This window comes from Eptesicus fuscus, chromosome 6 (genome assembly GCF_027574615.1).
Source record: "Eptesicus fuscus isolate TK198812 chromosome 6, DD_ASM_mEF_20220401, whole genome shotgun sequence".
Taxonomy (NCBI): Eukaryota; Metazoa; Chordata; class Mammalia; order Chiroptera; family Vespertilionidae; genus Eptesicus; species Eptesicus fuscus.
The window spans coordinates 33,077,465-33,100,552 of record NC_072478.1 but is presented as its reverse complement, the minus strand read 5'-3'; the positions used below and the strand labels follow the sequence as shown (position 1 = coordinate 33,100,552).

Sequence of the window (23,088 nt, the reverse complement as noted above, 5' to 3'; positions counted from 1 at the left end):
AATAATATCTCCTAACCCTGCTTGGACGCCAGGATCACATACTGGAATGCTACCCCTCTCCTGCCCCAGACCCTTTGACCTTCTTCCATTGCTACTATTCCAATTCCAAGCCTAGATTCACCCCATGCCACTCTCTCCAGGACCACTACTCACACCCATAGTGACTTTTTACTCTCTTCTAGCAGACCAAGGCACAGGGCTTAGATAAGAAAGTAGGGACTGAATTTCAGCCCCCACACCTCCTTGCTACACAATTGTATACAATGATCCTGACTCTGCCCCTCCCTTTAATGGTTCTCAGAACACCTCTGGAAAAAGATTATAAAGATGCTGATCAACACAAACTGGCCTCAGCAATCCCACATAATGCCTTATCACACTCTTAATGCTGGCTGCTTCTGATATTCCAGTCTAACCGCAACATCCCACATTTATCTTCACTCTCAGTGAAGTTATTACTAGGACTGAAGCCAGCTATGGGACAGTACCCTCAGCTCTCCTCAATTTTCCCTCACTTCCTCTCTCCCTCTCCCTATTTTACTCTTCTCTCAATCCCCTCAGCTTCTTCCCATGCTGATAAAAAAGACTTTAAACTTGCTGAACAATCAGTTTGTCTGGTCCATGCTTTAGACCACACCACAAGGCCTAAGACACAGTTCTGGGATCCTTTGGGGAAACTAAGAGAGGGAGAATTTAAGACAATGGAGAGCCAGCTGGGAGGGAATGGGTGCTCACGTCCTTATTTTATACTATTTCCAGTGGCTACCTAATTTGGTCACAAAGAATGTGGCCCTACTCTGCACTCTATCTAAGCCCATAACCAGCAACACAAACTCAAGATAAAAGCAAGCACGATGCTTTTATCTCTCAACCATGAGGGGAAAAATTCTTTTAATCAAATAAGATCCAAGATGTTAACAGCTGGCTCATAACTTGGTTTATTCCTTCAAAGAAGCTTTATGGGGTGGCCATTATGTACCAGTTCCTGTGCCAGGCATTGTTGCTAGTATTAATGAGGTATCAGGTAAACTGTAATTTATCAGTTATTGTTGGAAGCTGCCCATTGCCTTCACTAGCAGAGAGGTGTGGACAAGGAACCCAGAAGGCTGGTCAACCTTGAAGCTCTGAAAGGTCAGAGCCAACCACCCACTGTCTAGTTGAGACAATGGTAGCTAAAGGAACCTCCACCTTTTAATCTTATGTAAATCCTTGCTGATTGGCTATTACTGGAATTGCCTGCCTAGAGCTATGGGTGGATCCCAAAGTCTTAATAAAAGGGATTGCAAGCCCAGAGCAAGGTGGAGTCCTTCCCCTTGAGTTGGGCTCCCGCCTGGCCCCCAATATTCCCAAATTTATACTTTCTTGTCTAGTCTCTTTCATTTTTGTATGGCCTCCTCCAGAGCCAGAACCCTGAACCTGAACCCTAAACCACGCGGGACGTGAAAGGGGTTCACTACAAGTTATTCTTATCCTTCTTTCTGAAACCCCCAATTATACTATGAATTCCTTATGGGCAGAAATTATATCCTAATATCCCCTACATCCAGCATAGTGCCTGGCACAAAGCAGGCCTTCTGGAATATTTAATTACTTCAGCAGTCCATACCTACAGCTGAAATATTTCCCGTCTTCATTACCATTAATCACCAGCCCTGACACGGGCCTTGGCCACTACAACAGCTTCCAAGCTCATCTCCCTGGCTCATGTGATTTTTATCTCCTCTTCAGGATCTGAACCTATATCTTCTTTTTATATTAAAGAAAAACTGCATGGAATAAACAAGTTAAATGCTCATTTACATCTAGAGTCAAGAGCTGTATTTTGCCTATGAGTCTTTATGTTAGTGAACAAAGATAAAAAAAAAAATGAAACAAAACATTAGCGTTTACGGAAAGTGAACTGATTGGTCCACTTAAAATACACCACCCCTAGCAAACTTACTTTCTGAGGGCCACGCTTGCTGGCTTACAAGTATGGGGTTGGCCTCTTCTTCCTTTTACTCACAAAAGTAAACAAAAGAAAGGAAAAAATTCCTCATAAGCAGGCCATTGTTTTTTTACATTACAGCCATATCTTTGAAGGTTCAATGACACCTACTTTGACATATGTAAAATCTAGAATGTGAGCAGCGGTTCAGTCTTCCTTGTGTAATTTCTTCCTCACACCATTTGAATTGCTTATTTTACACATCTGTCAGAAGACTTGAACTACTGGAGTTTTTTGGCCAATAAAATGCAGCAACCTAAATAATGATTAACAAAATCTTATAGCTGTAAGGGCTACAACTAATTGCCTGATTTTTCATAGTAACATTCTATAATACATACGTTGTGCAATAAAAGTTAACATACTTTAACCTATTGAAATAAATCTCATTACAATAGTGTTCTTTTCTATCTAGGATTTTGTACATCTATTTTAAATCCATTCCATCTGCCATCCATGTATAAGGCATCCTTCCCTGTTACCCAAAATAACTTCATCAATAAAATATTAGCATACTTAAATGGGTACTCAATAAACATTTGTTTAAATGAATAAACGTGTGAATAATTACAAAATGCTAGACTAAGGCCCCCTGAGAGGTTTGCATTAGTTTACAGAATCGTGTGTTCATGTGTTCAGGTATATACATCTAAATGAGACTTAATAATAGGCATCAAGTAGCAGTTAACTAGTAATCCATTTATGTCTTAATAATTCTACTTCAAAATATACACAAAAAAACGTGCTAAGATAGAGTTCATCTACAATCATACCACTAGTATTTATATACTTTAAAATAAGATTTGAAATGTTAATACTAATATGAAATATTAATAACCTATATGTCAATGTGTTTGTAAAATAAAAGGGCTAAAAGTAAAGAAGAATGCATTATGTTAAACCTAAATGTATGCTTGAAAATGTAATCAACACAATTTCTTGAACATACCTTTAAGAAAAGGTTGTACAGAGGAGTGGCTGTTATACCCAGTTAACAAGGAGCATCTTAATATGGGACCTTTTTCATTTTAAGTTATGTAACAAGTAGGCCAGAGAGAATATATTGGTAAAAAACATTGTTGGGTATTACAGTTAATATTTATTATTAAATCTTAAATCCAATAAACACTATACATGTAACTTTACCAATACAAAAAAAATTTAAAGATTTCTAAAGGTATGTTTGACATCTGTGTTTTTAAATTCACTTACTTTTATTATAGTGTTAGAAAATAATTAGACATAAAATAGTCTGGATATAAAATAAGTTTGCTCTTACTGAATTCGCTACAAAGAAGTTAGGAAATAAGCTAGCAAATAATTCCAACTTTAAGGGCAAATGGTCTTAAACAAACTAAAGAAGTTGCATATTTAGCAAACTTGTTTAAGAAGTAAATTAAAGTAAGTAAAATCGGTAATAAGACCGTCAGCATTAAAATGTAGCTGTAATTTAACTTATTGAACTTCCTTTTTGTTTCATTTATTGTTGGGTTTTAGTACAGGCATGAGTGATCCTGTGATCCGTTCAAAAATGAAGACAGTGGCCAGGCAAACACCTCCTTTTCCAGTGCCTATCAGCACGTCTTTTATGTTTTGGCGTCCATCTTAGGAGTATCAGCGAGGTGGTGTATAAAGAAGCTTATAAAACAAAGGTCGTCATGTTGGCAACACACATGAACATTAAGTGATTTCATTTTATGGAAGATCAAAATGTTGATTAGCAAAAAAGTTGAAGTAAATACTTAAGCTTAACTATGCAAACACCTTTTTATATATATATTTACTATACTTGTATAGTAAATGCCATTGCTGATGTATCATTACAATTCTATAAAAACCATTTTAGAATTTGATTATTCAAAGCGTGCAATAATATAAACAAAAACAAAAAAAAAATGGGAAAGGATTAACAAATCCATGATTGCATACTCAAAACAAAAGCATAGATCCTTGGAGCAGTCTTTTATGTTGCCCAAAATGATTGGTACTTATGTGAATGTATACGATTTTCCTGTATTCTTTTAGTATATAAAATAAAAAGGAAATATAATATTACAGGAAATCATAACCTACTACAACTCAAACTCTCTTCTTTAGAAATAGAATATTTATAACAAAGAGGGTGGTCCACAAAAAAACCGTGCCTTACAATTAATCTATCCTACAATAATGCTGATTTTTAACAGCCGAACTATCACAATGTAATCATAACCAGGCCTAAAAGGAAACATTTATTGTTAAAAAAATTAGATATAAAGTATAAATGCAAATAAAATACTGGGTAATATTGAAAAGAAAATCGATGAACTTTTTAGTAGATTTTCCTTCTACTTAAAACATTTTGAGAGAGCCAAGCTATAGTAATCGTTTAATTATACAATCTAATGAACTAAAAATAATGGAATTTTTCTCCCAAGTATTTCAAACACAGCTCACTACTTCTTATCCAAAAGATTTAAACTTCTATTCTCTACCATTCCCAGCCATTTCTGCCAACATCATAAACATTACCTTTTGTCATTTCCTTCTCACAATGAGAATTCCCTAATCGCACACATCTTTTAGACATAGACACCTCCCCACCCACCTCCCCACCCACCTCCAAAAACTGGTTCAGAGCAAAGACACACACAAAAATAATGACCAAGCTCACATTTCTTGTTTGCCCTTCAAGCGAAGTCGGGTGTCTTCAGCTTGCCTTTCTGGTCTTCAGTGTTGTCACTCATTGCTGGGGGATGTAGTTTAGGACAGCATGAAGCAGCAGAAATAAAAGCTGTTGCTTTAAGAAAACGTTTCTTAAACACATGGATAAAACAACTTTTACTCTGACTTCCTGGCTAGGTTGCATAAAATCTTAGAAAGGCTTGAAAAGTGAATGTCTATAAATGGGAAAAAATAAAATAAAATCTAAAAACTTACGTTCTGAACACATTCCGAAGGATGTCTGATTTGATTTGAAAGCAGGTTTGTATTGATGAACAAACTTTATTTTGTAGAAAATTAATATTCTCTCTAATTAGAAATTTGCCTTGCCATCTTCTATATTAATCCTGTCTCTCATGGTATAGTCATACATGCAAAAAATCAAGTAAAGTATTTCCCAAATGCATGGACACTGTGGAAGCTTCATTTTGAAAAAGGCTTTTATTTCCCTAAATACTGGTGACCAAACGTCATTGAATGTACCAACACTTTCAAATAGCCCAAGAGACTTAAAAAACCTTCTAACTTTGAAAACCAAAAAGTTCTGAGTTTTTCTGTACCCCAGGACGATTTTCTTTCCTGAAGCTCAAGCCGAGAAAGCAGACAAAAGAAGCTGATTTGACTGAGCTGTGCCAAGTCTTGCCTTTTTTTCTTTCCTCAGCTCTCCCTCTGCCTCTCTCTCTCCCTCTTTCTCTCTCTCACTCTTTGCTCCCAGTATGGCAACCTTCCGAGCAGTCTTGGCGGAGGTCCAGCCTGTGCCAGTCTGTCTGAATGCTTGTCTCCAAAAGATGTCCTTTGCGGATCAATTAATACATTTGAAAACAGGAAAATGTGGTACGGTACCGAAATCCTGGCACCAACAGCATCGACTTCTGCCAAATCACCTTACAGATTTCATGGTATCCTACCTTTCATAATCATTACTAACATGTTCCCGGAGCAATAATGGAATACTAGAAGCCATTCACTGTTTAGTAATAAGGAATCTGTTCCCTAGAAATATCCATATGTAACATATGCACAACCTGCAGTAAATCAAAATTCTCCTCTGAGAAGAGATGTATGTAACTTTAATAAGCACCACATACTGTATTTCTTTTTATGAGACTTGCTTTCTCTTGCCCTGCTGCAAAGAATCATGGGAGAATAGAAAAAGAGGCATACAGATTAAAATTAAAATTCTATGCTCAAGTAAGTAATGCTTTACCCTATGGGAAAAGAACATAGTTCTGACTGATCAGCAATTCCTATTATTAAGGAAACTCTAATTTTATAAACTTAACCTATCCAAAATTTTACAAGAGGTAAAGGGGGGAATTCTTTTCAAAGCATAAATATCAATTAAGATGAAAAGAAAATACTTAGGATGGATTTAGTAAAATTAAGTATATTTTAATATATGATCCTCAATTTTCAACATAGTCACTTGTTTGCTAAATTCAGACTAGTAAAGTATAAATACTGTTTATTTTTATTTGTAGCATGCACATCTTTTGAAGCAAACTAGCCATTCTGTGCTTCACATATTTACCTGTCCTTTGCAGATCAATTAATAATTTGAAAACAGGAAACTGTGGTATGATATGCAAATCCTGGCACCAACATCATCAACGTCTGCAAATCATTTTCTGATATTTCATTTAAAAAATCATTTTTATCTTTGATGCTTGAAAATACAGCATAACCACACTCTATAATCACCATGGTTTCATAAAAAGAACCAGAATAACAGGTTATAGTCCTTGGCCCTATCTTTCTAATGTATGTAACCTCAAGGTTTCAAATTACTTAATCTATATAATCCTCAGTTTGCTTATCTGTCAAATATAAAAATGAGTGACTTCCTCCTCTGTGCTCCAAAAATACTCTGTTTATACTCAGCATACCTTCATTCTAATTATATTAAAGTTAGCTGAGTATGTGTCCTCTATTAAGCAAATGTGTCACCTCTCAGGCAGGACCATCTGTCACTTATCTAAGAAAACTGAAAGTCTTGCATAGAACTTTTCATATGTAGGTGCTCAACAAATCTCTTAGGTAAATGAATTATGGCCATGGATCACACAAATATTACTCTAGTGTTTTCTAAATCTATCAAATCCTATATAATAAAAGGCTAATATGCAAATTGACCAAACAGTGGAATGACCAGTTGCTATACACAGACTGACCACCAGAGGCAGACGCTCAATGCAGAAGCTGCCCCCTGGTGGTTAGTGTACTCCCACAGTGGGAGCGCTGCTCAGCCAGAAGCCCTGAGGCAGGCTCAGGGCTGGTGAGTGCAGCAGTGGTGGCGGGAGCCTCTCCCACCTCCGTGGCAGTGCTAAGGATGTTCGACTGCTGGCTTAGGACCGCTCCGCTAAGCCATCAGTCAGACATCCCCCAAGGGCTCCCACATTGTGAGAGAGAGGGCACAGGCCAGGCTGAGGGACCCCTCCACCCCCAGGTGCATGAATTTCATGCACTGGGCCTCTAGTACTATCTAATAAAAGAGTAATATGCAAATCATCACTCCGCTACACTCACAAGCCATGCCCACCAGCCAATCAGAGTGAGTATGCAAATTAAACCAAAAACATGGCGGCAGTCCCGCCCCCCAGCCTCTCCGGGCCTGTGGGAGTTGGAGAAGTCAGGCATCAGCGCCTGAGGCTGGCTGCAGCCACGGAGACCAAGAAGCCGCCTGCCCCGTGATCCCAGGCCGCAGCCAGCTGGAGAAGCCGCCTGCCCCACGTCCACCTGCCCCACGTCCTGGGGAGACGGAGAAACCGGGCCCCAGCACCTGAGGCTGGGTGCAGCCCGGGAGATGAAGAAGCCGCCTGCCCCGGGATCCCAGGCCGCAGCCAGCTGGAGAAGCCGCCCTCCCCATGTCCACCTGCCCCACGTCCTGGGGGAGACTGAGAAACAGGGCCCCAGTGCCTGAGGCTGGCTGCAGCCATGGAGACCAAGAAGCCGCCTGCCCCGTGATCCCAGGCCTCAGCCAGCTGGAGAAGCCATTCACTCCACATCCTGGGGGAGACAAGAAACCGGGTGCCAGTGCCTGAGGATGGCTGCAGCCCAGGAGATGAAGAAGCCGCCTGTCCTGTGATCCCAAGCTGCAACCAGCAGCAGAAACCTCAGGTCCGCCTGCCCCACGTCCTGGGGGAGACTGAGAAACCGGGCCCCAGTGCCTGAGGCTGGCTGCAACCTGGGAGATGAAGAAGCCGCCTGCCCCGTGATCCCAAGCCGCAGCCAGCTGGAGAAGCCGCCCACCCCATGTCCACCCGCCCCACGTCCTGGGGGAGATGGAGAAACCAGGCCCCAGTACCTGAGGCTGGCTGCAGCCTGGGAGATGAAGAAGCCACCTGCCCTATGATCCCAGGCCACAGCCAGATGGAGAAGTCACCCCCACTGCATCCAAGGGAAGATGGAGAAGCCACCCGCCTGCGGTCCAGGTGCCAGCACCTGCTGCTGGCTACAGCCTGGGAGATGGAGAAGCCGCCCACCCTGCAGTCCTGGGTGCCAGCACTTGCAGCTGCAGGACAGGCAAAGCCACCTGCCACCATCCCCAGTGGCTGCAGCCAGCCTGGGCACCTATGGCTGACCAGAGGGAGGGAAGCCCGGATCCCGGGTACCTGTGGTCGGCTGGAGGAGGGAATCCTGGGTACCAGGTGCGGGCCGAGGCAGAGGTGGTTAGGGGCAATCAAGCCAGCAGGGGAGCAGTTAGGGACAATCAGGCTGGTAGGCAGAAGCAGTTAGGGGCAATCAGGCAGGCAGGCAAGCGGTTAGGAGCCAGCAGTTCTGAATTATGAGAGGGATGTCCAACTGCTGGTTATCCTATGAGGGGTCCCAGATTGGAGAGGGTGCAGGCCAGGCTGAGGGACACCCTCCCCACTGCCCCCTGTGCACGAATTTCGTGCATCGGGCCTCTAGTATGATAATAAAAAACAAAACCACATATTACTAAATCATAAATTTGAAAGATCAGAGAAATGCTACAGAGATATGAGGGATGAATTAAAGCAACAAAAGTCCTGCACTATCCTTTCAAATAGAGGTGGGCAGAATGACAGTGTGTTTGAAACTTATAATAAAAGTATTGAAAACTACAGAAAAAGAGAGAATCTCGAAAGCAGCAAGAGAGAAGTGACTCCTCATGTACAAGGGAGCCTTGATAAGATTAACAGCTGATTTCTCATTGGAAATGATAGAGGCCAGAAGGGAGTGGGACGATATGTTCAAAGTCTTGAAAGAAAGAAAGAAAAAAATCTAAGAATTCTATGACAGCAACACTCTCCCTCAAAAATCAAGGAGACATTAAGACATTCCCAGATAAACAAAAACAGAGTTTATTGCTAGCCGAGCTGCCCTACAAGAAATACTAAAGGAACTTCTCTTTCAGGCTAAAATAACAGATAATTACACAATATCTCTAACCCACATGAAGAAAATAAGAGCATAAATAAAGGTAACTATAAACACAAAGATTAAAACCTGCATAAAGCCCTAACCGGTTTGGCTCATTGGATAGAGCGTCGGCCTGCAGACTCAAGGGTCCCGGGTTCGATTCTGGTCAAGGGCATGTACCTTGGTTGCAGGCACATACCTAGTAGGGAGTGTGCAGGAGGCAGCTGATCAATGTTTCTCTCTCATCGATGTTTCTAACTCTCTATTCCTCTCCCTTCCTCTCTGTAAAAAAATCAATAAAATATATTTTTTAAGAAAACCAGCATAAATGCATTTTTATTTGTAACTCTTTTTCTCCTTCCTAATTTGAAAGACAATAGCATAAAGTAATAATTATAAATCTGTGTTGGTGGGCATATAGTTTATGAAGACGTAAACTCTGACAGCAGGATAAAGGAGGGATGGAAAAGTACTATATAGAAGCAAAGTTTTTATATACTATTGAAGCTAAGTTGGTATTAATCTAAATTAAATTATTATAAATAAATATGTTAACAGTAATCCTCAGAGCAACCACTTAAAAAGGGGAGGGAGAACTAGACTGTTACCATAGAAAAATGTTTTTAAATATTTATTTAACACAAAAGAATGCATTAATGGAAGAACAAAGGAACCAAAACAAACAAAAAAAAAGAAACAAATATAAAGAGAAAATGAAAGAAGTAACTCCAATCTTATCAATATTTACATTAAACTTATATGAACTGAAGACTTCAATTAAAATCCAATTCAATAAAATCCAATGGATAAAAATAAATGATCCAACTACATATTGTGTACAAGAGACATATATTAGATTTAAAGACACAAATAGGTTGAAAGAAAAAGCATGAAAAATATGCACCATGCAAACAGCATCCAAAAGAAAGCTTGAATGGCTAACACTAATATCAAAAAAATAGACTTTAAGACAAAAATTGTTACTAAAGACAAGTAAGGACATTTTATAATGATAAAAGAGTCAATCCATTCAGGAGATACAACTATTATGAACATATCTTACCTTATAATAGACAAACATGTAAGTTGACCATACCTCCGCTATGCCCACAGCCAATCAGAGTGAGTATGCAAATTAGAAGGCCAAAGATGGGGGCCACCCAGCTGCTCCAGGCGCAGATTGGCCAGGCGGGCCAGGACGCCTGCTATGAGAGGGAGGGCAGGGGGCGAAGGGATCTACAGGAGCAGAGAACCACAACGAAGACAAGACTGCAGACTCCAGAGTCTGCAGCGAAGACGAAGATGGCAGACTCCAGCTGGAGTCTGCAGCAAAGACGAAGAAGGCAGACTCTGGCCGGAGCGAAGGCCTGGGTCCCAGGTGCTGGAGGAAAACCGGTGCTGGAAGCCAAGGGAAGGAAGGCCTATTGCACGAATCTCTTTGTGCAACGGGCCTCTAGTATACACATAAGAGACTCAAGTACATAAAGCAAAAAATGAAATAATTGAAGAAAAAATACAATTCTTACAATTAGACAATTTTCCAATAATAGTTGGAGACCTTAAAATTCTACTTTCAATAATGAACAGAACAACTATATAGAAGAAGAGGAAAGAAATAGAAGACTTAAACAATACTATAAAGCAAACAGACCTAACAGGCATCTATGAAATACTCCACACAACAACAGTTGAATACACATTCTCAAGAGTACACAGAACATTCTCCAGGTAGACAATATGTTAGGCCATAAAACAAGCCTCAATAAATTCAAAACCATTGAAATCACACAAAGCATTTCTCCAACTATGATGGAATAAAAGTAGAAATCAATACCAGCATAAAAAATTAGGATAATCACAAATATATGAGAATCAAATAACACTTCTAAATAACCAATGAAGAAATAATAAAGACTAGACTGAAAATAAATGAAAGAGAATAGAAAAACAATAAAGAAATTAGACAAAGGTATTGCAACAAAACTATAAACCAATATCCCTTGTGAATATAGATGCAAAAATTCAAAACAAAATACTACCAACCTGAATCTAGAAATGTATAAAAAGGATTATAAACCATGCTCAAGTGGGATTTATCCCAGGAGTACAAGGTTGGTTCAACATATAAAACACAATCAATGTAATATACCATATTAATAGAATAAAGGACAGAAAACACTTTTTCATCTCAATATACAGAGAGAAAAAATTTGACAAAACCCAACATCTTTTCATGATTAGAAACTTCAATCTGAATAAAGAAAGGAAGAGCACTGAAGAAGGAATAAGTACAGGTAAAATAAAAGGTTTTATTTTTCTAAATTAAGAATAGAGCTACCATAGAATCCAGCAATCCTCTCCTAGGCATATACCTGAAAAACTTGAAATCATGTATTCACAAAGATATACTAGTATATACACCCCTGTGTTCACTGCAGCATTATTCACAGTGAGCAAGACATGGAAACAACAAAAGTATCCTGCAATAGAGGAGTGGTTAAAGAAGAAGTGGTACGTATACACAATGGAATATTACTCAGCCATAAGAAAGGATGAAATACTACCATTTGCAACAACATGGATGGACCTTGAGAATATTATACTAAGTGAAATAAGTCAGTCAGAAAAAGCTAAGAACTATATGATTTCACTCATATGTAGGATATAAAACTGAAACTCACGAACACAAACAGCAGTGTGGTAGTTGCCAGAGGGAAGGGGGTGGAGAGAGAAGGGAGTCCTAATATATGGGGACAGGAAAAGAGCTGACTTTGGGTGATGGGAATACAGTGCAATATACAGATCTTGTAACCTGAAACCTATATGATCATGTTGAACAATGTCACCCCAATAAATTTAGTTTAAAAAAACTTTTTTTATTTTAAGTGATCTAACAGATAACAGTTTGTCCAAAAGCATAGCAGCAGCAAGCTTCCTTTCAGCCAGAACCACGATCTTCCAATTATTTGCCAAAATGACTAACACAAAGGGAAAGAGGAGAGACCCCCCACTAAATGTTTTCTAGGCCTTTTAGAAAACATGGAGTTGTTCCTTTGGCCACATACATGCGAATCTACAAGAAAGGTGATATTGTGGACATCAAGGGAATGGCACTGTTCAAAAAGGAAGGCCCCACAAATGTTACCATGGCAAAACTGGGAGTCTACAATGTCACCCAGCATGCAGTGGGCATTATTGTGAACAAGCACATTAAGGGCAAGATTCTTGCCAAGAGAATTAATGTATGTTTTAAGCACATTAAGCACTCTAAGAGCCAAGATAGCTTCCTGATAGCTTCCTGAAACGTGTGAAGGAACATGATCAGAAAAAGAAGGAAACCAAAGAGAAAGGTACCTGGGTTCAGCTGAAGTGGCAGCCTGCTCCACCCAGAGAAGCACGCTTTGTGAGAACCAATGGGAAGGAGTCTGAGCTGCTGGAACCCATTCCCTATGAATTCATGGCATGATAAGTGGGACAAAAATAAAAAAGACTTCTGTGCTGATTTTTTTAAAAAATAGCAGCAATGTACTCAATTATATGCTTTATGTTGTGTGTACATAAACACTTATGAATGCTTATATATAGGTGAAATGAATGACAATGATGATACAAGCGACAAGAGGGAGAATTTAGGATTGTTTTGTTATTATAAGGCACTCACACTACCTACATAGTGTTATTTGAAAGTGGATTTTGATAAGTTGTGAATGTGTATTGCAAACTCCAGGGCAATCATTAAGAAAAGTAAAAATTGCCCGGGCATGGCTCAGTGGTTGAGCATCAACCTATGAACTAGGAGGTCAAGGTTTGATTCCCTGGTCTGGGCACATGCCCAGGTTGCAGGTTCTTTTTAGAGATGAAAATGTTCTGGGACTTGTGGTGATGGTTGCACAACCTAGTGAATATACTAAAACTGCTGGGTCATATACTGTAAAACGGTGAATTTTATGGTATGAGAATTATATCTCAATAAAAATAAAGTTGCAGTCACTTTCTCCAGCATTTTTGAGGGTTGTGAATGATTACTTCCCAAGGTAAACCCACAAAAGCCCTTTAAGCCTCTTACATAGAGGAAATACATGAGCTATAAAGCCTTGTCCATAAATCTGCTTCAGGAATCTATCCAGCACATTCTAATGCCTTACTCTGTTTTGACTTGGTTCAATCCCATCCAACTCCAGGATTCCTGACTGCACTGAAACACTGCTCCCTCTGGCCTGTCTTGGTTCTGCTCCTCAGGCAGCCTGCTCTCCTGGACTGCCAGGCCCTTCCTGAAACACTCAGTCACACTGCCTTCCCTCCTTAACTGCCAGGCCCTAGTGAATTCAAAATTTTGATAGTCACCCTCCTCTACATTAGCAAATCTTCTCTTCCCATGATTCACCTTGCTCTTCACACGTACCCTGATCCCAGCAGGCCTACGCAGGCCTTCTCTGTGCTAACCCATGATCTGACTCAACCCTTCAGTCCCTGCCTCTCCTCCATCTCCCTGTGGTTTCCTCTCCCAGCCACACTTGGACAGGACACTACTCTGTTCCCACAAGGATATTGATCATGGGACTGTAAGTTCACAATGGTACATTCATAAATATGGGGCATTTTCCTCTCAGTGTGCACTATTTATCTGATTTACTAGTAGCCCCAAACCTTTTTATTCAACTTCACATAGAAAGTACAATCATCCCTAGACATTTTGGCTCAGTGGATAAGAGTGCTGGACTATGGACTAAAGGGTTATGGGTTTGATTCCAGTCAAGAGCATGTACCTCGATTGTAGGCTCATCCCTAGCCTGGTCAGGGCATGTGCGGGAGGCAACCAATTGATGTATATCTCTCATATGATGTTTCTCTCTGTCTCTCCCCCCACTTCCACTCTCTCTAAAAATCAATGAAGAAATATCTTCGGGTGAGGATTAAAAAAAAAAAAAAGGAAAGAAAGAAAAGGAAAAGAAAGTATAATCAGAAAGGACTGATTCTTAGAAGTTTTATATAGCCTAAAAGTGGTGGCAGATGGTAGCAGTTTAAATCTTTCTACAGATTCAGCAGAAGTCTACTGAGCATGGCAGAAGGAACAGGAGGTCAAGTGCACAGACCTCCTCTAAACCTGTGGTTTTTCAAACTATCTTCCAGGGACTCCCCTGGGGTTCCCTGGATGTGACAGGGCATCTACAGAAGACATGGAAATGATAAACAGGTGAGGTTCTAGGACCTCAGCCTTGCATTAACTGGACTAACTGTTTTTATGAATTATATGTATGGGGTTCAAACAAGATTTTGTTCAACAGAAACAAAGTTTTTCTAAAAAACAGTTTAAAATCTTTTTGTTTTAAGCCAATCAAGGAAAACACTCCCTAGTGAGCTAATCTAACAAGAACTTTTGGGGTTCTGGATGTCTCAAAATATTTACATGAGCTAATATTGTCATCTAAGATTTATGACAGTAGTAAGTATCCATTCCCTAAACATATCAAGAATATATCTCTCCTGTCCACAAGATAGAAAATGATATCAAGAATATATCTCTCCTGACCACAAGATAGAAAATGTGGGGGGGGGGGGTAGAATTTACTTGACCATTTACCTACTTTCTTTCCTTACCTAGATTTAGATCTTCAGATCTGTAATCTGAAACCCCAAAGAGCACAGATCTGGTCTTCTTTCCCAAATATTCATTACATCTTGAATACAGTTGTCCACTGAGAACAATTCTTTTAAGCATGATCTGAACAACCACAATGTGCAGGCCTGTGCCGGAGACATGGAGGCCCTGCCATCACGGAGCAGGTGTATAAACAAGTAATTACAGTTACAGGTTATGTTAGGAGCATGTCCATGACATCCTAAGGTAATAGGAAGGAAATAACCTGCTGAAGAGTCATCTACCAACCAACCAAAAGTCAAATGCTTGTCACATTAATTAGAATAAAGAGAGAAGTTTAAAAAGTGTATGTATTCGTTTACACATATTTACTGTGTTCGTATTATGTTTAAAGCAGTAAGCAAAGGCTCTTGGAAACCCAGAGGCACATTAGAAATCCCCCCAGCTCTCAAGAAGCTTAAAGTCTAGTGTGAAGATATCTAAGACACTTAAAATTACTATGCTTTATGTGATAAGTGTTATTATCTAAATATTTCCCTGAATCCTTACTTTTCCATGATTCTTCCTGGTATCAAAACATAAAAGATAAACTGCCTTTCCACAAAATTCAAATGTGGAATTGTGATGGCCAATTCAAATTATATCTACAATCTTTCCTCCTTCTCTTCTCTCTCTTCTCCACCATCACACACTAGTCATTATCTGCATTCATTTATTTATTAAATCGGGATTTACTGAGCACTGCCTATGTAAAAAACATGGGGTGAAAGCCACAATGAACACAAAATGACATAAACAAAAGGTAATTGTGCATTAATAATAATAACCATGATAATAAGCACTTTCACATTCTTTAATTCATTCACTCTTCACCCAACCTTTGGGAAAGACAGATTATCTTACTTTATAGATGAGGAAACTGACATCAGAAGTTATGTGATTTTTTTCCAGACCATCAGACACATATCCAGAGAACAGAAAATTGAAGCAGTTATTCCACGTTCCATTATTTAATGAATTCAGGAAGATGGGAAGAATACAGATGGCCTCAGACATCCCAATACCTATTTAACAATCCCTCTGAATGATTAATAGGTATCTCAAATTCAAGTTTGCCAAACCCAAACTTTTTATTTTTCTCAAAAAGGCCCATTCTTCTACCAGCCTCCATTAAATGGTAGCATTAAACACTCAATTGCTCAACCCAAAAATCCAAGAGGCATCTTTGATTCATCTCTCATCACCTACTAGAAAGAAAAGAGACAGATAATATCAAGTGTTGGCGAGGATGCTACAAACTGAAACCCTCATAAATTGCTGGTGGGAATATAAAACGGTAAACAGTTTGGTAGTTTCTTTAAAAGTTCAACTTATACTTACCACAGAAGCCATAAATTTCCATCCCTAAGTCTACCTGTGAGAAAATACATGTCCACACAAAGACTTGCACAAGAACTTTCATCAAAAAATTATCTTTAATAGACAAAAACTGGAAACAATCCCAAAACCTAGCACATGGTAAATGGATAAACAATATGTGGTCCATCAATAGCTCCTATGCAATAAAAAAGCACAAATTACTAAAAGGGAGGGTGATAAGTATAACAATAACTAATATTTATTTAGTACTTACTATGTGCCAGACATTGTTCTAAATACTTCTCATTTTATTTCATTTAATCCTGATAATAATAATACCTTTTTCATAAGGATGTTATTAACCCATTTTTCAGGCTAGGAAACTGAGGCATACAAGAGTTTAACTTGCCCAAGGTCATACAGTTCATAAATGGCAGAGCTGGAACAGAACCCAGGCAGTCTGCCTCCAGTGTGTGCATCTAACCACTGCAATCAAGCTGCTTCTCATGTGAAATGATATTTCAGGAAGATTTATCAGGTTGTAAACTGTTGGCTGAACTAAAGGAAGGAGCAGAGAGACTACTGGAATCATATCCTATAGGGCCAGCTGGGCGTGGAGGGGTAAGAGCCATTTGCTGCAGGCAGCAGAGGGCAGCAAAGGGCTGTGGAGCAATTGCTGGGCCCCTGCCCAGACTTTCAGCCAGCTGGCTTCCAGTGGAGAAGGGGAACCTGAAGGAACAGGGTAAGTCAGAGATGAGAAGCCTACCCCTGAAGAGAAGGGCTGGGAGCAACACTGTCCTTAGGGGCCAGAAGACATAGATCCGGAAGAGAGGAGGAGCCTGGAGAGAAGTCAGAGGTGCTCCAACCCAAGGTCCTCTTAGAATCTGATACTGCCCAACTTCTTTCACATTTCACTTCCAAAACAAAATATTAATATCATGACCTTTTTTTTTTTTTTTTGGAAATGGACTTCAGGTCTTTTAAGAGTACAAAATTTGGCTTTACCTTGGCCTAAAGCTCCTCTTTTAATTCAAAATATTCACTTAGGACTGGTATCTAATTCTCATAGAAGGTGTTTTAAAATTAAGAAACACATTCAAATGCCATTCCCAAGCTTCTGACGGGTCTGAAACATCTGAATACAGACACCATTAATCCACAGACATCAAAATTGTTTTATTACCTGAAATCTTCCAAAATTGTTGTTTGGGGAAAAAAATAGGATAACAGATAAAACTGTCAGATAAGGAAAAAAAGACAACCCTCTCAAAGAAAATGTCCTATGCATGCTTTTAAAAGAAAGTCTCAAAAATTAAAAACAAAAGAACTGCTCTGGACTGCCCAATCTGATGCTTAACTCAGGCTTCCTTAAATAGCAGAACAAGTAGACATTGTAGGTTTGTGATTTACTCTTAGAAAATGGGATTTATTATTTCCCAGGAGAAAAGCTTTAAGAGCATCAATAGATTTCTCTGGATAGCAAATATTTCTCCATTATTGTGAGTAAATTATATTTAGATAAAAAATCAGATGAATTAAATTTCCCTTTAAAATACCCACGAGATTTTAAAAATACAAATGTGTCACATATCCAAAAATAATATTTTATCCTAAAACCTCCATAGGAATGTCTCCCCATTAAAATAATTAGCCAGAAAACAAAACTAAACTGAGTTTTAGATGTATTAAGTTCAAAATAACTTATTAAAATTAGACTGTCATTTGCTAATAATAAAATATAATTTATAATCTTTGATGCCCTTTTAAAATCTCTGGAAATATGCCTTTACATTTTTGTCTTTAATCTAGAAAAAAATGTATCTGAATTAGTGATAAGCTGAATAGGAGCCCAAGTTTTATTTAAATGCTACATACACAACGAAGAATATAAATACAGTTAAGTGTTTCCAAATTCTTGAGAAATTCACCCCCTTGTTCAAGGCCTCGAAGTTCATGGCTCAATTATTCTCATCTGTGTTATTTTTGTCTCCCTAACTAAACTATAAACCAAAGAGAAGAAATTATTAACTCTTTTAATCATTAGTATCACACTGAGCACATCTATTTGTTCAGTAGCTATGTACTGAATAACTATTATATAAAGTTCAAAGGTAGCTGCTCCAGGAATAAGATAATGAAGCAGAAATAGTACTTGCCTTCAAAGATGTTACTGCCTAGTGGGGGTGGGGGGATAAAATGTATACATGTGACAAGACTAAGGGATTCACAAACACCCCTTAGTGGAAAGAAGGGTCCCGCAAACCCAGTAACTCATTACCATCCCCTCTTGCCATTCTCCTACTTCGTTTGGCATCCAGTTCAAGTTACAGTATTACAAAATTTATTCCTAGGTCAATGTAGGAAAATTCCACAATCTCTGAGAAAGTAACTTGAAATGGTTTTTTAAATAGAAGGTGGAGCCCTTAGAGCATAGATATCAGCTAGAACCCATGTCAAAAAGAAGTCTGGATCAGTTCAGTGTGAGAAAAGATGTCAATTTTCTTAGAAAAAAGGAAGAGGAGGGTGGCAGATGAGTGCAACTGAGAGGTGCAAGGCCTTGTTTGTCCTGCGTGTTGGGAAGGGCCTCAGAGAAAGCATGAATGGAAGGCTGGTCAAAAGGCGCTTGGGAAAGAGAAAATAAAAAGCGCTTGGGATCAGGAGTATCTGAGGGTGGAGTTTCACCTCTTTTTGTACCATATGCAGCCAGTCCTTCCTCCATCACTCCTGACCCAATCTTCAGTAAAATCTAGAACATTCTCACTCGGGTTATGGTAAATATAATGGTAAAGGAGTCAATTCAGTGTGAAAAAGAGATGATATCTGCGACACAGGAACCTAGAGGCAAAGGTAACCAAGAAAACATAGGCATCTCACACACATATACAGACACACACACACACACACACACACACACACACACACACTTTAGAGAAATCTTAAGGATAGCTTTGGACTTCCACAATTTGGAACTCAGGTTTCAGCCAAGAACGGGAGGTCAGCTGTGCTAGGTTCAGACCACCAAAGGAGTGCCAGATGAGTCCACATGGCCTCACCAACACTGGCCATGTTTTTTGCTAGTTCTCACACGATGCTTCCTGGTCAACCCCTTCCTGGCTGTGATCTGGGATTGCCTTCAGACTGGATCTTGTCAGTCCTGACTGGGTCTGCCCCAGCCTGCTGTGCCAACCTGGTGTCTGCCCCTAGCCCTCCCCAGCACTACTCTGCTGTAATCTGTGTTGTGACATCTTGCCCAAGCATTGCCCCAGCATGCAACCTCAACCTGCCTCCGTGTTCCATTCACTATTTCTCTTTCTAGACTGACAGTTTACAGGACTATGGCCACTGTGGAAGACCTGGTGCACAGTAATTGGGGGAGACTAGTCTTTGGAAGGGAAAGCTGTAGACAAATTTCACCTTTAGGCAACAGAGTTGTAGGCTGGTGCAGAACCAAGAGACGGCAAAGAACAAGGAGATTCCCATGTAGCTCATGTGGAAAGGACATTGCTCACTGAGGACACCACAGCATGGTCCTACTTCTAAACTGCCTGTGGGTTTGCTTCAACTGGACTTTCCAATTTTCAGATATAGAAAAAGAAGTTGGTCTCTAAAAAATTTCAAGAAGAAAATCTGATTTTAAAAAACTGTAAGAAGTCATCCCACGGAAATGAAATAATAATGAGGAAAGATAAAGTTAGTTCAGAGGCAGAGAGATGGATTCATGGTTGCCAAAGTGACTTCCTCCAGATTGAGAAAGCGACTACCAGGAAAAGTGGTAACTGTATTGCAACCATGTTGCACGCCTCCATTTTCTTTCTCTTTCTCTGCCTTTTCAAGTGGAAAAAAGAATAAGAGAGGAAAAGAAAGAAGAAATAAAAGCAAGTGCAACCATGCAAGAAAGATGCAGGGCTTAGAGTTAGAGTTAATAAGCTTCTGAGGAAAAAAGATTAATTCTGAAGGGAATAGAGGAAGTGTTAAGCATAATACAAAAAAAGCACTTAAAATCATTGTGTGAAAGAAAAAAGAACCTCCAGGGACTTGGCTTTTAAGCACTTTTAATATAAATTCAAGGGCAGCCAGAGAAGGTAAGTGAATTGCACAAGTTGCACAGCAAATCAGTAGCACAGCCAAAGCCCAAAACTGGCCAGGCCACACTCAGTGGTCATTCCACAGATCATAGTGGCTTAGTGGCTTCTCTCCTTGGTTTTGCTGAGCTTAACAAGACTGGCTATAGGGGCAAAGTTCTAAGTGGCTTATGGGGCTGCTGCATAGGCCATGAACCCTGTGATTATTAAGTCCTGAAATGCCAAATACAAAAGACTAGTAAAGATGTACCTAGAAGTAGGGGGGAAAAGGGGCAAGCTTTTATGATGTAACACTTGATAATAGTTGGGTTTAATAACAAAGCTGTTAGTTTATACCAGGAGCTTGCATATCTGTAAATGTTATCACTTCTAGTGAGGAAAGCTATAATTGGTGATGATACTTTAATAGAGAGCTTTATTTTTCTAGAACAAAGAAACATAAGTGCCAGATCATATTGCTGAACCAGGTTCTACCACTCTCCTGGTTCTTGCAACCTAAATGTTTACATATCGTGTGCTTGGAGAAAAACGCTCATGGGCGAGGCCCTGTAGAAGCAAATCCACAGCCTCCGGGGCACTGTCATGGGGTGGGCTTCCTGGCGATGCAAGCAGGCAGGAATCCCCACCAGTGATGGGTGAAAACTGGAACACCATAGGAGTCTATGCCTGTAGCCCTATCTATCCTAGCCTTCTAAATGTGGTTCTTGTGGAAAGCTAGTTAGAGACCACTGGCTTGAAACTGGTATTTTTCATTTATTTTCCATTAAAGCCAAATCCAGATTCAAGGGTAAGAAAGGAAGGCACCTTTGGTTACAAGTGACAAAATCCAACTTGAACTGGGAGGGAGGGCGGGAGGATAGACAGGGAGTGAGGGGAGAGGAGAGAGGGAGGAGAGATCAGAGATGGAGAAACAGAGACACACACAGAGAACTTGGTTCTTGTTTCAAGGATTTCAAGGAAATAGGAACAATGAAACCGAAGCTGCAGGGAGGGCAGGAAGGGACTTAGATCTCAAAGCAAACAGAACCTGAATGCAGCCAGGGCTCTCCACCACCTCTGCCTCCTTGAGGGTGGACCTTCCTTCTCTCCTAGTGAAAACAGACCTTCTCCTGAGAAGCAACTCCAGAGCAGCTAAGGTCCTGTCAGCTCCAGAACTCAACAGTCACAGCTCCTGTCTCCAAAGAGGCCCCAAGCCCTGGGAGGGACACTTGACCCAGAAGGGTCAGATCCCACTTCAGGTAACCCTAATACCACAATGCCAGAGGCAGTCACAATAGAAAGTCTGTCTCTTGCAGGAGCATTGGAAAGGGGCTGAAGCAGCTCCCAGACAATCCCCGGTGAGCACACAGAACCCACCCATCTCTAGCACACAAGTGCCAGGTCTGTATGTAAGCATGTGCCTGCACAAACTGCCCATACACATAACCTCTCATATTTCAGCTTCCACTCTTGTCTCCAATGTGGCTTATTACATGTGATATTAAGTTGGCTGAGAAGGGGAGGAAAAGCAGGAAATAGGAGAAGAAGGAGGAGGGAGAGGAAGATGAGGAGGAGGAGAGAAAAGGGGTAGGGGGGGAACAAAAGGAAGTTTTGAAACTGCAGACATCTTCATTTCATTCACCTCTCCCCTTCCAAAAAAAAAAAAAAAAACGTTATGAAAAACAGTTAATTTTTCCCATGTTGGCTTTGTAAATCAGTTCTAAATCAAAAAACTATTTTGTGCATTTAATTTCCTATGCTGCAGTTCTTGACAAAAACTGTTTGGGCTTACATCCCAAAAACCTTCAAAAAATTAAACATAAAAGTGAAAAAATTTAGACAACACACAGCAGTAAGCTGTCCCCTAAACGTCCCCATTGGACACATCATACTGCAAAAGAAACATTCTGCGCATTTGCCAGGAGCCGGGTATCATGCTAGGCACTCTCTCCATTATCTCATCTGTTCCCAGAAACATCCATTTGAGGCAGGTGCCACTGTTTCCGTTTTACAAATGAGAAAACCCAAGCAAACCTGTTCCAGGTCACGCAGCTGGTAAGCATATGAAGTGAAGTTCAGAGTCATGGTCCAGACATGAAACGCCTATGCTTTCCACCAAAGCAACTTGTCCCTCTCTAGAGAATACAAATCTGAATGCTACTTATTTATATTGAGGTGGCAAACATCTACCTACGGTCTTGAAAGGTCCTGTAGAGAGAGATAATAACCAGGCATTCATTTCCCAGCATCGTACACTGCAGCATAAATGAGTTTCCATATCTTGTTATGAAGTCAAGAGAGGAAAGTGGTACCCTCGGGAGAAAAATATGAATGATACTAAAGGAATGCAGCAAACTCAATAAATCCAGAGACTAATATGCTATGTGATCTCTGCAGTAGTTATGCTGGCACTGATAACCTTACAAAAGTTCTTGGTGGAACTTGTTAAATCATAAAACCATCTCTTGATTCTAGAACATAAAACAATGTCTTTTTTTATGTAAACTCAACCTTGGGGAAACTACTGATAACTGCAGATCTTTTTAAGATATTTTCTTCTGTCACACTGGGAACCATTTCCTTCACTCACCAATATTTTTACATATTTGTAGAAAGACTTCCATAAATATTAAACACAAATGGTAATAAAGCAGCTAAGAGCGCAGATCTCCTCTAATAACTACGTATTTGGAAAGTCAGCCATTGGGCTCACACAAGCAGTCATAAACAAATTTCTAAAAATGGACAGTTTGTGCTGGAAGGTACGATAAAAACAGAATATCCATTTAAGATTCATTAATATTAATACCTATTGACCTGCACCATACTAAAAGCATTTTATTGAGCAGACAACTTCCAAACATAATATGACACAGTATAATATCAATATTTTTCCATTCATTTAACAAATAATTATTATATAACATAAATATACATAGGCAGGGGGGATGCAAATAAGTAAATAAACCCTCACTAAACTTAAAATGCAGTTATAG

At 39.8% G+C, this 23,088-nt stretch overlaps 1 protein-coding gene across 4 annotated transcripts in view; it reads right to left on the bottom strand.

Annotated features, from left to right (window-relative positions):
* The window catches only part of MSRA (methionine sulfoxide reductase A), a 431,326-nt gene that overhangs the window by 348,639 nt on the left and 59,599 nt on the right, over positions 1-23,088 (bottom strand). Inside the window, exon 1 of one of the 4 annotated variants that reach the window (XM_054717622.1) lies at positions 1,943-1,950. The exons of the other annotated variants lie outside the window; for them this stretch is intronic. The gene's annotated coding sequence lies outside the window, so the exon portion shown is untranslated. Of the gene's footprint in view, positions 1-1,942; positions 1,951-23,088 lie in introns of those variants that run through there. 4 annotated transcript variants of the gene reach the window in all.